The 14,610-nt window shown below is 43.3% G+C and overlaps 6 non-coding genes and 1 pseudogene across 6 annotated transcripts; 5 read left to right on the forward strand and 2 right to left on the reverse strand.

Moving 5' to 3' along the window:
* Positions 1-607: 607 nt before the first annotated feature.
* trnar-ucg (transfer RNA arginine (anticodon UCG)) lies at positions 608-680 on the reverse strand. Its single transcript has one exon. It is a non-coding gene; the product is annotated as a tRNA-Arg (tRNA).
* Positions 681-1,685: 1,005 nt separating this feature from the next.
* On the forward strand, positions 1,686-1,759 carry trnat-agu (transfer RNA threonine (anticodon AGU)). Its single transcript has one exon. It is a non-coding gene; the product is annotated as a tRNA-Thr (tRNA).
* Positions 1,760-2,043: 284 nt separating this feature from the next.
* trnag-ucc (transfer RNA glycine (anticodon UCC)) lies at positions 2,044-2,115 on the forward strand. The gene has a single exon. It is a non-coding gene; the product is annotated as a tRNA-Gly (tRNA).
* A 3,397-nt stretch (positions 2,116-5,512) lies between these two features.
* On the forward strand, positions 5,513-5,702 carry LOC115058059 (U2 spliceosomal RNA). The gene has a single exon (XR_003842018.1). It is a non-coding gene; the product is annotated as a U2 spliceosomal RNA (small nuclear RNA).
* Positions 5,703-8,613: 2,911 nt separating this feature from the next.
* On the forward strand, positions 8,614-8,785 carry LOC115058308 (uncharacterized; annotated as a pseudogene).
* A 4,318-nt stretch (positions 8,786-13,103) lies between these two features.
* Positions 13,104-13,176, forward strand: trnak-cuu (transfer RNA lysine (anticodon CUU)). Its single transcript has one exon. It is a non-coding gene; the product is annotated as a tRNA-Lys (tRNA).
* Positions 13,177-13,779: 603 nt separating this feature from the next.
* On the reverse strand, positions 13,780-13,851 carry trnaa-ugc (transfer RNA alanine (anticodon UGC)). Its single transcript has one exon. It is a non-coding gene; the product is annotated as a tRNA-Ala (tRNA).
* Between the last annotated feature and the right edge of the window lie 759 nt (positions 13,852-14,610).

A 14,610-nucleotide genomic window follows, 5' to 3' on the forward strand; every position in this document is an offset into this window, starting at 1 on the left:
CTGAATTTCTGAGCAGGACAACCCCAAAGAGAAGCATTTATGTAGAAAGTTAACAAGCAGCTGTGTTGTGTTAGAAACACCAAACATGTCCAGAAAAGACAGACTGTTCTGTGTATTTCCCTGAAGAGTTGCCAGACTGTGTTCACACCATGATTTCTGCCATCACAGTTCACCTTTTGTGTCTTTCTTTTGTCATCCTTCACAAAATTTTATTTGCTGGCACAGAGGCACGAATAGAAAAATGGCGGGGGGGCTGTGACTTGGTTCCCATCATTCATATTAAAGAGCCGTTCAAGAGACTCTCTGTGATCTCTGTGAACAAAAAATCTTTACCTCGGTCTTCTGATCCAAAGTCAAACACCTTGTCCTTTGGGCCATGTGGGGTCTGAGTGTGGCCCATTTTAATGTCCTGTTGTCAGTTTAGTGTCTGTTCTTGTCATATTTCATTGCTTCAACATTCATCAGGATGAAGGCAGCATCAAGCAGCAGAGGTCAGTGTTGGCCATGACCTGAGATCAGATCCACCTTCTGTGGAGGAGATCTGAAAAACCTCACTTGTTTCTGTAAAATGGACACGGTTTAGTCCATTCACCTACACACAACTGCCCAACCACAAAGGGACTCGAACCCTCAGTCTTCTGATCCGAAGTCAGACGCCTTGTCCATTAGGCCACGTGGTCATTGCCAGGCTAATGTCCCATTGTCAGTCAGTCAGCTCTGCCTGGATACAACAGTGGTCAGGGCTGTGTGATGTATGTTTATATTGAAACTCTGACAGCTCTCCTCCATCTCACTCTTTTACTTTCTCTGGGTTCCAGGCCTCGTAGGCAGCGTGTCAGTCTCATAATCTGACCAACGATCCATGTTGGTCCATGATGTTAACGTGTGTTAAAATCAGACAGAATTTACACTCATTCAACTCAAATCCAGGAACATCCCAAACATGACGATTAGTCCTGTCTGAGAGTTTCCTCCACTGACAGCAAACATACTGTATATCCATACTGATCACTGTGATCAGGTTTGAATCATCTCTGTGAGAATCCCCCATGAAGCTGTCAGTCCTGCTGGATAGGAAGTAAGCTACAGGAAAGTAGATCCCTCGAACTGGTTCAAACCTGAACCTTCTACTGCTGGATGTGCTCCTGTGATGTGCGTTAGCATAAGCGTGGCACAATCAGCCAGTGTGCGGTTCTTTTATGACAGTAACCTGCAGAGTGATCCTGAGGTTGTGAGTTCAAGCCTCACCTGAAGCAGCTGGTTGAGCTATTTGAAGAAAGGTGGTATCTACTTACAGCGCAAAAATTCTTTCTTTTTTTGTGGATGATGTCACAGTACTCACAGAATGAAACTCCTCCTTTGAAGCTGCTTTGAAGAATTTCCAAAATCACATGTGATTCAGATGTAAACACAAAGGCTGCCCCACTGTCACCATTCAGAGCAGCTGTGAAGATTATTGATCATTCATTGATCAGCTCAGAACCAAACAGTGTATCTGACCATGCTAGCATGCTGTATTTAACACATTGTAGTGTAGGTGGATGATAACATCTTCATATTAGGGCGTTTTGACAATGACCTGTATTTTAAATGAAATAAAGCCATTTTCTCTGACTGGGAATTGAACCCAGGCTACTTATGTTGGAATATTTTAAGATCCTCTGTACATTGCTGTGCATCAGCGTGGTGCTGTGGCTTAGTTGGTCAAAGCGCCTGTCTAGTAAACAGGAGATCCTGGGTTCAAATCCCAGCAGTACCTGCTTTAAGGTTGTTGCGATAAACTCATGTAACTTCTTCTGCAGGAGTTCCATGAAAACTTAAAGCCAATGCTGTTAGCTGGTTCAAGATTTGTAAAAATAAGCCAACAAAACAACCCATGAACCCATGACCTTGACATTATTAGCACCATGCTCTAACCAGCTGAGCTAACTGGCATGTTTGGCAGCTTTTAGGCTAATTAGAAAAGGACAAACAGCTGTCCCAGGTAGGAGGCGCAATAAACTCTGAGTCATACAAAAGGGCTGTGATTTTGCTCCTTCATATGCAATGGTGGTATAGTGGTGAGCATAGCTGCCTTCCAAGCAGTTGACCTGGGTTCGATTCCCGGCCGTTGCAGTTTAACTGTGTGTCTACAATTTAACTTTGTGTTTTTCATGTTTGTTTTCCTTCCAGAAATCCTGAAATCCTGTAGATCTCAGGCCGATGGTGCCAAAGTCCTCCAGCTACAGACCTGTAACCCGTCCTCACCACAGCTGTACATCTGTTACACCCTGTAGTTGTCTCGGGGAAAGGGAAGCTTATTGTCATATAGTGATGGGATGGCTCCATACTCCAGAACATCCCTGTGAACCCGGTCATACACCTTCTCCAGATCAAATCTTGGTGTTCCACATGTCCACTATAATTCCAGTGGATAAGACAAGTCAATCACAATCACAAGTTTTATCAGTTTTTAGGGTGTGGGGGTTAAGACATCTGAATTAGTTTGAAAGTCACAATTGTTACCTTAACCTTACCTTTAGTTCCACTTCCAGGCCATGGAAGCAACAATGAGAAGTCATTTCCACTGTGTGCTGTGCTGAAACAGCTCAGTTGGTGGAGTCCCTGGTTCAATTCTAGATTTTAGTACCTGTGGTGTGTCTTTTTTAATTAATGAGAGATAAAAAGCTATTTAGGAAATGTCAAGGTGCCAAACAAACCAACAGTTTCTACCAACAGTTAATTGAGGAATCAGTTGAATGAGGACAGATGTGAATTAAAGCAAAACAAATTCATCAGTAAAGATCTTTCCTAAGAGGGCCCTCGCCTCTCTGTTCAGCTTCATTGGCTCGTACAGTCATTTCCCATATGATCTGTCAGTGAGGATTCCACAAAATTTCCATCGCTCTTGCTTCAGTAACCAAGATACTGCAACAAGACAGAAACCCTCACACAGCTCCACAGTTCGCACCGCTAACGACTGGAAGTCAACAGATGGGCTCGTCCGGGATTTGAACATGCCACACGCTGTTATGACTCTTACCAAAGTTTGTCTTCCGTGAAAACCTGTCAGTCACCAAATTTCCTTCTGCTAAACACAGCACCAACCACTAAATTACTGTTCCTCTTATCCAGATACTGCAGGTAAACGCTGTAATACAGGAAGTGATGGTTTGTTTCAGTGATGAGCAGGAACTCCACTGAGAGTGAAGCTCTGCTGGGGTTTGAATGCAGGATGACCTTCCTCAAAGGTTTGAAGTGATGTGTGAGTCTGAAGAGCTGCTGCCTTTGATACACAGAATGAAACTCCTCCTTTGAAGCTGCTTTGAAGAATTTCCAACATCACATGTGATTCAGATGTAAACACAAAGGCTGCCTCACTGTCACCATTCAGAACAGCTGAGAAGATTATTGATCATTCATTGATTATGAATGATCAGCTCAGAACCAAACAGTATATCTTTCATCCAAACCCTGACAGTTTCTCCACACAGGAGGTGTTTCAGGTGTCTGGTTCCTCCATTTAAACTCAAATCTGTGAAAAACTTGTGACATGGCCAAACCCCCCTCCCCCTCCTGAAACATACAAGTGTTCACCGACACAGACGTGGTTTCAGAGACAAACTGCAGAGAAACTCAGAAACTCGGAAACTCTGAGTCTGTCTCTCAGTGAACTTTTGTGCTCCTCAAAATTGTGTCCCACTTCCTCAAAGGTTTGAAGTGAAGTGTGAGTCTGAAGAGGTGCTGCCTTTGATCCATCACCTGATGATGTCACAATACTAAAAAACTGAGCAGACTGCTGTGGACTTCAGTGAAACAGTGAAAGGATTTCAGCGGTGTTACATTTTCGGCGAAACATTTGCTCATCCTCTCCATGGGCCTGCATTAAGACCTCCGACTCCACTGGGTTGAAATAACTGGATCTTTTTTTTTTCTCGGTTGTCGTGGTGACAGGACTCCATAGATGATGGCCTTGATAGAGGTTGTGCATGTGTGCAACTCAAGCTGAACATAATCAGAGTTGATTGAACCAACTAAGATCAGCTGTTCTGGAACCAGATACTCAGAGTAAGTCAACTCAGAGTTCAGGGAGAGATTCAAAGTTCGTTTGAACTCCTACGTGGAATACTTTATAGAAAATTCCAGCTTGTCACATCAAAAAACGAGTTTATTTTACTGAGGACAAAGAAAAAAGGCAGACTCACTTGTAGAGCTGCTGGTAAAACATGGACAGTCTGAGATTGCTCGGACATCCTGACTGCACAAAAGAGAGAAATTTCAGGATGCCTGCTTGGCTCCTGGCCCAGTTTGGTTCTTTCTTCTGTCTCAAAGGTGTCTGGCACGACCATGATTGTCTTTGGAGCTTCATTAACAGTGTGCACTCTATGGTGGAGGTCATGAGAAAAAGTGGGAGGAGTCTTTGACCTCATTCGAACCTTTGTGACATATAGATTTCTTTTTTTTTTTTTTTTTGCTGCACTCTGGTGCAAAGTTTATTCCAGGAGTACTCCACAGACTGACAGAAGGTCAGCCAGCTGCTCCAGCTGAGGCATCACTCTGCAGGTTACTGTCTTATATGTCCTGCACGCTGACCGATTGCATCACAGGAGCCTGTGGAGTGAGTCTGCCAACACACATCACAGGATACATCCAGCAACAGGAAGGTTCTGGAGCTGACCTGCTCTGGGGATCAAGTTTCCTGATGCTGGCCTAAACAGGTTCAAATCCCAGCAGTGCCTTGTTGTAAATGTTGGAGAAACAACATGGCTGATGTAAGTTTCCCCGTCTTGATTAGAAATTTCCGGAACTATTTGTGAAGGTGCTGCTGGCTAACAGGAGTATTATATTTTAGAAATAAAAAGTCCTTTTTTCAGCTATTCCACTGTTATGTTTAAAATGCAAAGTACCTTTTTAACCAACATCAAAATACTGGAAACACCGTGCTGTGGCTCGCCCCGTCCGGGCGTGTGTGGTCGGGGGGAGCCGGCCTCGCCGCTGTGAGGCAGGACCCTTGCTGGTGGCTCTGTGCCACTGTGCTCTGTTTGTGTTGTCCGGTTTGTGCCCAATGGCCCTGGGGTCCTTTTGTTGGCCCCTCGCTTCCAGGCCTTGTTGGCGCAGTAGGCAGAGCGTCAGTCTCATAATTTGAAGGTTGTGAGTTCGAGCCTCACACGGGGCACTTCTTTAGTTAATAATGAGAATTTAGTGGTTGGGTCTAGAAGCTCAGTTCTTTTAACACTCTCTGGTTAACATGTTTCAATGATATCTTTGGACCGTCTACGGACCATTTCACTGCTCCGCGTGGACAAATATGTGAAGTTTTATAGCTGACCAAGAAGAGACATTTTCTTTGCTCTACAACGTAACTTTGTGAAAATAACATGTCTGTGGTTGTTCTCTGATCCCTCCTTCGTTTCTTCATGTCTTCTGTTTGTGTCTCTCTCTCGGAGTGATGTTGTTACTGAAGCCGACTCTGACCCCTCACTGAGCGGGTCGGTGCGGAGAAACACTCCGTTACCTCCGACAGCTGAGCGGTATCGCTTCTCGGCCTTTTGGCTAAGATCAAGTGTAGTATCTGTTCTTATCAGTTTAATATCTGATACGTCCCCTACCGGGGACCATATATTAAATAGATTTTTGGAACAGGGAGATGGAATAGGGGCTTGCTCCGTCCACTCCACGCATCGACCTGGTATTGCAGTATCTCCAGGAACGGTCCACTCAAATGGATAAAGCACGTGCGCGCAAAGATGCACAGAAAGTTTGTTGGTGTTTGGTGGGAGTTTGTTGCTGTTAGACATTCATTTGGTTCCTGTTTTCTGGTCAAGTGATATTTTTATGAGCTCTCTTCGGTACCAGAGCATCCCTGTGACCTTACTGTGACCTGTGGATCTCATTTCTGCCAGCCAGAGTCTGTTATGAATGATAAAATCTGAAAACATTCACGGAATACATAGAAAACAGCATCACAGAGTGACAAATATTTTTAGAACTTTATAGCAAAGTATGTCACAATAAGTAGAAAATATGTTGAAAGACTGACGGCATAGGTCTCACTTTGAGCGATGATTTAGAAAATAATGCTCAAATTTTATTCATTTTCACAAAACTATAATGGATCAGTTTAGTTCTGATAAATCACTTTGATAAAGTGAGTAACTTACAGGTTTAATCCATTTTCAGTTTATACTATTTTCATGTCACGCCATGTGATGATTTTAGGCATAATACAAAAAATTGTCACATAATTGCAGATACCAATGAAAAATCTAAACACAACATGTTTCTATACAGATGAGAGTTAGTAGAGCAAAAATCAACCTTTTTTGTTCCTCTCTTATTTAAATTTTTTACAAAACCTTTTTTTGGTATAGGGTTAGGGTTAGCAACAGCAAAGAAAAGTAAAAAAAAAAAAAAAATGTTTGTTTACTTTTGGTCAACCAGCAAAGATCCTGCAGTCAGCCGCTTCGGTCTTTCTCTTTATAGTCGTCACAACCAAACAGTTTCTGTTCTGTATGGATCCCCATGTGTACTTTAAGGCTTTTCTTTGGTTTAAATCTTTTCCCATAAACATCACAGCTGAAGGGTTTCTCTTCTGTATGGATCGTCGTGTGTCTGTTAAGGGTTGCCTTTAGTTTAAATCTTTTCCCACATACATCACAGCTGAAGGGTCTCTCATCTGTGTGGACTGCCAAATGTGCTTTAAGCATTCCCTTTAGTTGAAAGCTTTTCCCACAAACATCACAGCTGAAGGGTTTCTCTTTTGTATGGATCATCATGTGTCTTTTTAGTTGTACCTTCAGTTTAAATTTTTTCCCACAAACATCACAGCTGAAGGGTCTCACTTCTGTGTGGACTGCCATGTGTTTTTTAAGGCTTCCCTTTACTTTAAATCTTTTCCCACAAATGTCACAACTGAATGGTGTCTCTTCTGTGTGGGTCTTCATGTGAGTCTTCAAATCCTTTTTTTTAAACGTTTTCCCACAAACATGACAGCTGAAGGGTTTCTCCTCTGTGTGGACTACCATGTGTAATTTAAGATAATCTTGTCGCTTAAATCTTTTGCCACAAAATGAGCAGCCAAACGGTCTCTCTTCTGCGTGAACTTGCATGTGCTGTTTCTTCATGTGAGTCTTCAGACACAACTTTTTTTTAAACGTTTTCCCACACTCAGAGCAGCTGATGGGTTTTTCATTGCTGTCACATCTACTACCATTTACATCACCATCATCTATTTTCATATCTGACTGGGCCACTCTGGTTTCATGATAATCATCTTCACTGATTTCAGTATCAGAGGAGTCTGAGACCTCTTCCTCTGGATCTGGATCTGGTTGAAGAGGACTCTGTGGATCACAGCTCCTGGCCGGTTCATTCATCTCTTCATCCTCACTCTTCACCTGAAACGGCCTCACAGGGTTCCTGGTCTCCTCCAGTCCTGGTACCTGGTCCTCCTCCTGTTCCTGTTTAAGGACTGGACTCTCTGAATCCTCCGGATCCGGACTGGAGGTGAACTCAGCAGGAACCTCTTTTTTCACCATCAGCTGCTGAACATCTGGAGGAAACGATTCAATAATGAATCCTCTTTATTAGCTACAATATGAACACAGTTATTCCTCCAGCTGCTTCATTCTACATCTGCCAAATACAGTCCTCAGCCTTTCTCACTCATAAAAACAACCGACCCGTTTTGTGGATCAGGACTCGGGACTGCAGCAGCTCCAGCTGGCTCCTCTGCCGGTCGATCTCCTGCCTGAAGCCCGAAGCCTCCTCCTCATATCCGGCTACCATTCTGTCCACGGCCGCTAAGATCTCCTGGGAGGCGGCGGCGAGTCTGTCGGTGACAAAACCCCGCAGGACTTCTGCTGTGGACATTTTACCTCCTTCACTTTCCAGCTGAGGGACAAAAGACCGTCAGTCCCGTTGGTGTGGAGCAGCTCCGACCGCTTCCGGTTTGGCTGCGTCATTAATGTGGCCGAGTGGAAACAAAGACCTGTGAGAAAAGTTCTTCCTCCTGCTTCGTGCTTTTCCCGATCAATCCACAATTGAATGAAGAAATAAGATCAGCCAGAACATCATGACACTGACAGCTGGAGTCAAACATATACACCATCTGACTAAAGGTGTATTATTATTTAAATTATTATTATTATTATTTAAATTTCATCAATCCTCTCACATTGTTTTTCACACACATGGGTTTTACTTTTCAGAAGTAGGGTCCGTTTCACAAAGCAGGTTCAACAGATTCTGAGTCTGGCCCTGAACTCTGAGTTTTCCGTCCCAGAACAGCAGATTTGATTTAGCTTGATCAACTCGGAGTAGTTTCACCCGGAGTTAAGTGCGTGCACCAAAACTCTAAAAAGACAGCATCAATGGAGCCCCGATTCGAAGCAGATGTTTCATTCTGTGAGTATTGTGACATCAGCGGACCACCGAGCTACAGGGACTGCTGGACGCTGTGAAGACCAGAGTCCAGAGTCCAGGACCTCGCGGAACGTTAACTTTCCAAGGAAGTGCATATTCGAGGGCAGCTTCTATTTGCTCATTCTAAAGTTAACTATAGTAAAGACTAAGTTTTATAAATTTAAAGTTTTTGATGTTTGCATAGAAATTAGTGCATTAGAATAGGATCTAACAACTTATTCATGTGTTACATATGCTGCATGAAACTTAATCTGACACGTCCCCTACCCGGGGACCATATATTAAATAGATTTTTGGAACAGGGAGATGGAATAGGGGCTTGCTCCGTCCACTCCACGCATCGACCTGGTATTGCAGTATCTCCAGGAACGGTGCACTCCCTCTGTGTGTTCAATACAAGTCCTGTTCAGCTCAACATCACCTTAAACACATGATGTTGTCTTCATGTGTGTAACGCTGAGTGTACAGAGTGTTCATGTTCAGTTTATGGTTTTAGAATCAGTGATGCATTCATGTAGAAACATCAGTTTAATGTTGCAGCTGATTTCATCAGGTTATATTCTGCTGACCAGACTGAATCAATAAAGTTTTGTTTCAACACGTCATCGTTTAAATGTTGGTTGTGTTTTGCATTTGTCAGCTGAATCCACAGAGTCACTGAAATGATGAAGTAAATCCAGGAAAGGAAAAATATTTGGCTCTGAATCTCAATGTAGATTTGAACAAAGAGCTCCAGCTGAAGAAAACAATGCTGTCTGTTTCCAGATGAAGAACTCAGTTCTCAGTTGATGCTCAGTTATCTCCATCTAGTGGACAGATGGTAGAAGTTGATTCCTGAAAAGAGGAAGTGACTTTTCCTCAGATCAATCTGTTGAAGGAGAACGAGCAGCTTCTTCCTCACTGACTCACTCAACTTCTGTCTCCTGGGTTTGGATTTGAGCCTCTTTCTCAGGAGCACACACAGAAAAAATAAGATTTTCTATTCCAACAATATTCGTGATGTCCTCGCGTATGAATGAATGTTTCACTGATGCACAACTCCACAACGAGACTGTGTGACGTCACTGGAGATCAAAGGCATTTCCTGCCTTTCATTGATCTCCCACGCGACACAGATTCACACGTCACTCTCTCACGTTCGCTTCAAATGAATGAGTGCAGTTTCTGTAGTGTAGTGGTTGTCATGTTTACATCACACACTAAATGTCTCTTTGCAGCTCCTCGTTAGTATAGTGGACAGTATCTCACGCGGAAGACCGGGGTTCGATTCCCCGACGGGGAGAGCACGTGTGTTTTTCTATAATATGTTATTAACCAGAGTGATAGAAGTAAACAAAATGGCCACACTCCCACAGGACTCCGTGTAGCTCTCTTCCGGTCAGCTCAGTCGGCCGACATGAACCACGTGACCACCCCGCAGTGAGATCAGGGAGTGTCGGGACTCTTCTCTCTCTGTCTGTCTGTATCATGTCAGAAACTCTGAAACAATCTGAACTTCTTTAAAACACGGTGGATTTACTGATATCAAAGTGTCCAGCGGTCCATGATGGATCATTATAGTAAGATATCAACTTTAATTCAAACACATTGTTGGATATAAACACAGAAATTAAAATAACCATCTGCAGCTTTTTTCTAATGTTAAAATGAATGAAGTCAGATCACAGACTGTTGTGTTGTTGGTCTCTGGTCCTCTGCTCCAGGTGGAGAGTCCTTCAGTTTGTGGAGGATTTCAGTGAAAATAAAGGATGAGGTCGTGTTGTGTGTATAGTGGCAGCATAAAGACTGGGTCCCGCTGTCTTACTCAGGCTGAACTACAGCGTCTATTCACGGGGGCTTTGACCTGCTCCGTGTCCGACCTGGGCCGGTGCACCCCTCCTTAGACGACCTGGTGATCCCGGGCTCCCCCCGGAGCACCATATCGATACCGAACTTAGTGCGGACACCCGATCGACATAGTCCGCTGCAGCCCAGAGCTCCTGAGCTCAAACGCTCCTCCAGCCTCAGCCTCCCGGTAACTTGGATTACAGGCGCGCGCCACCGCACCCGGCGAGGGACACACTTCCTGATCGGACTTTTAGCTTTTACGACAGTGACGTCACTAAAAGAGATGGCGATACCCGGTGGTGAAATTCATTAAGAACGTGAAGAGTTTGAATTCACTGATAAATAATAAAGTCTAATAATGAGAAAATGAAAACTCTGATGCTTCTAGTATTTCTATAAACCTTTTGTGACTTCTAACTTCTGTTGTTTCTGGGATTTGAACCAGCACCTCTCACACCCTAAGCAAGAATCATACCCCTACCGCCTTGAGCACAAGGACTTGTATGGCACTAAAATGACGCACACATCATTTATCACACAGTGAGACAGTAATTTTTAAGGTGGAGTCATAAACATATTAGAACATAACATGGGTGCAGGGAGCTGATAAGTTTAGACTTCTTCCCACTCCTTTTTTAACACATCATTTCTAACCTTTTTATTGTTTGTTGTTTTTTTTTCTTTTTATATTGTTCAAAATAAACTTAAATAAAATCAAATGGTGATGTGTGTTTAGGTCCATCTAAAATAATGGGAAATAGTTGTGTTGTTTGTTCTTTTCACAGTGTAGCTGATAGATGCATTTTTCTAACAAACCCAATACAAAATAACAAATAATAAAAACAATAAGGTCAGTCTTCCAGCTACATGACAGCCTGCAACCACAAAGGCAGCCCACCAACTTGGAGAGCAGCAGCGTTGATCTTACAGGGATTTGAAGTCGTCATCTTGTGCCTTCAGATGTGCAGTCAGAGATGCTAAGATAGTCCAATAGTCCTCCTGGAATTCTGAAATTGTCTGTGATGTGAAGAAATGAAATGGATCATCAGAAAAAAACTTCCTGCTGCACCACAGAGTATGTGAGGGTTTACCAAAAGTGCAAACAGATGATCTGACCCTGACGTGAGTTGAACATGTGACTGAGTGTTTTTCTCCCATTTGTGTGTCCCTCCTCTACGATAGGAGCAGAACTTTTCTGTCATCAAAGATCTCACACAGAGCAAAGTGGGAGGAGTCTTTGATCTCTGTGATACACTCCAATACATTTCCAATATTCTGCCTCTGCCTTTCAACCACACCATGAAATATTGTGAGGTTGAATGCTGCACGCTGACTGGTTGTGTGTCCAAATGGCTTCAAAGACATCTTTCTGCCATTAACTCCTCCAAACCTTTGGACACAGCTTTGAGCTGTCTCACAGGTGACACAGGTGTCAGTGAAGATGTATGTGATATTATGACCACGGTGCTGTATTCAGTCTCTTGGCGTGGGTTCAAATCCCACCACTGCCAAGTCATCTCTCTCTCTGCCATTATATATTATATTTAGAATATAATAATATACATTATATTATAAATATATATATGGTATTTATAATATATGCATAGAAATACCAGAACCAAAGACAAAGAATTCATCAGTGTCTCTGATTGGAGTGAATCAATAGATTGTGTAATTGAAGTCATCTAACGTCTAAGAAGACATCAATTCCATGACTTGTTGTGTTTGGTAGTTAACACAGCACCAAGAAATAACACTATTAAATTCAAAACTCAAGTAAATGTTGAGTAATTAATTGCGACCTTTCACTTTGTGGTGGCAGTTATGGCTCCCACCAAACCTGCTGTTGCCTTTGTCAGTCAGCACTGCCTCAACAAGTAGCACTTTGTGAATTCAACAGCCAAGTCAGTGCTCAGGTTTAGGTAAGCTAAAGTTTTATGGAGAATGTGGGCATTAATCCCACTCCCTCTCACATCCTCTGCGGTGGTTGCTTCAGTCTGTCCATGTTGCAGCTTGCTATTCCAGTTAGAATTTTCCTCAATGTCTCAAAAGTTAGGTTAGTTCAGCTGGTTAGAGCGTGGTGCTAATAACACCACAGTCATTGATTCGATCCCCATACTGTGATAAATGACATTCTCCATGTTTTCCACATTTGTCTTTGGAGCTTCGTTGACAGTGTGCACTCTGTGGTGGAGAGATCAAAGACTCCTCCCATTTTTTCTCATGAACTCCACAGTAGAATGCACACAGTTAATGAAGCTCCAAAGACAAACGTGGTGTGCTCTGCTCCCTCAAAGACGTTGCTGCTAATGGCTCGTTGGTCTAGGGGTATGATTCTCGCTTAGGGTGCGAGAGGGTTCAAATCCCAGACGAGCCCTTTGTGTTATGTTGCCAATTTGTGGTGAGGAAAGGTTACAGGTCCCTAGCGTAGGAGATCTATAGCGCTCGGATCGGTTCACAGCTTAGTGTGAAGCAGCAGGGACGAGGATCAACCTCGTCAAGGAGGTCAAGTATCTCAGGTCTTGTTCACGAGTAATGGAACTCTGTTGCTTTGGTTGAAGACAGATGGATGGATGCAGACAAGGTAAGTTCCATTACTGTGAATAATGTAGAGAAAGGACTGACCTTCCTCTGGTGAAAGCTAAACTGCAAGGGCCGTGAATCGAATCCGGGTCAACTGCTTGGAAAGCAGCTATGCTTACCACTATACCACCATTGCATGTGAAGGTGAAAAATCACAGTCCTTTTTAATGAAACTGGTTATGGGACCTCATGTGGCTGGATTTATGACCAAACATGAGCACCGTAGACTTTGAAATGATTTTTTGCAATTTTTTTTTTTTTTTTTTGGAGGATGTTTTGCATTTCCAGCAGCCCGGCTAGCTCAGTCGGTAGAGCATGAGACTCTTAATCTCAGGGTCGTGGGTTTGAGCCCCACGTTGGGTGATAAGCAGTTTTTTTTTTTTTTTTTTTTTTTTAGACCCAAAGTTACATTTCCAATATTCTGCCTCGTCTTTCAACCACACCACAACCACATGAAATATTGTGAGGTTGAATGCTGCACGCTGACTGGTTGTGTGTCCAAATGGCTTCAAAGACATCTTTCTGCCATTCACTCCTCCAAACCTTTGGACACAGCTTTGAGCTGTCTCACAGGTGTCATTATTTCAGTGAAGATGTATGTATGGATGTATTCCCCCTGAATCCTGCGATTCACAGCTTCCACCAAATGGAGCCTAATAAGACACAAAACTAATTGTGATGTGAGTCTGAAGAGCTGCTGCCTTTGATACATCACCCGATGATGTCACCTGATGACGTCACAGTACTCACAGAATGAAAGCCTTTCCTTTGAAGCTGCTAGAAAGAATTTCCAAAATCACGTGATTCAGATGTAAACACAAAGGCTGCCCCACTGTCACCATTCAGAACAGCTGAGAAGATTATTGAACATTAACAATCAGCTCAGAAACAAACAGTGTATCTGAAGCACAGGAAAGAGTTCTGCTCTCCAACACTCTGATCCCTCAAATACTGCAATATTAATGCTGGAGATGCCGGGGATTGAACCCGGGGCCTCATACATGCAAAGCATGCGCTCTACCACTGAGCTACATCCCCTGCATGCTGTGGTAGCTTTAGCAGTTTTAGCAGCTTTAGCTAACCAGACAGCTTCTGAGCTCCTGCGACAGCTAAAACACCAATTTATACTATACTATAAATAACACAACCAGCCAACCTCACACAGCTCCATATCATAAGGGTTAGCTCTCCTGAGGACTGCAAGGCAACAGCTGGGCTTGTAAGCAAAGGAGATGCTCATTCTGTGATGTCACAAAGGTTTTAGTGACATCACAGAGATCACAGACTCCTCCCATTTTTTCTCATGAACTCCACCATAGAGTGCACTCTGTTAATGAAGCTCAAAAGGCAATCATGGTGCTGCCATCACTTCCTGCATTATAGCTTTTGCTTGCAGTCTCCAGACTAGACAAACAGCAGTTTAGTGTTTGTTGCTGTGTTGAGCAGATGGAAATTTGGTGATTGCACTTTTTTAACAGAAGACCAACTTTGGTGAGTCATGATGGTCAGGCACTGATATTGGCAACATAACATTAAGTGCTTGTGCAGGATTTGAACCAGGGACCTCACGCACCCACAGCTAGAATCATACCCCTAGACCAACGAGTCATTAGTTGCAACAGTTTGTCTGTCTAACATAGCTGAGTTAGATGTAACAAACTTAAGTTTCCAATGAGGACTCTGCTCACCATGTCTATTCAACGTGCTGCAGCTGTCACAGTCATGCAGCTTGTGTAGAAACTGTTTCAGAGCCATCAAATCCAGCATACCATGCAGGGGATGTAGCTCAGTGGTAGA

This window comes from Echeneis naucrates, chromosome 2 (assembly GCF_900963305.1).
Source record: "Echeneis naucrates chromosome 2, fEcheNa1.1, whole genome shotgun sequence".
Lineage (NCBI taxonomy): Eukaryota > Metazoa > Chordata > Actinopteri > Carangiformes > Echeneidae > Echeneis > Echeneis naucrates.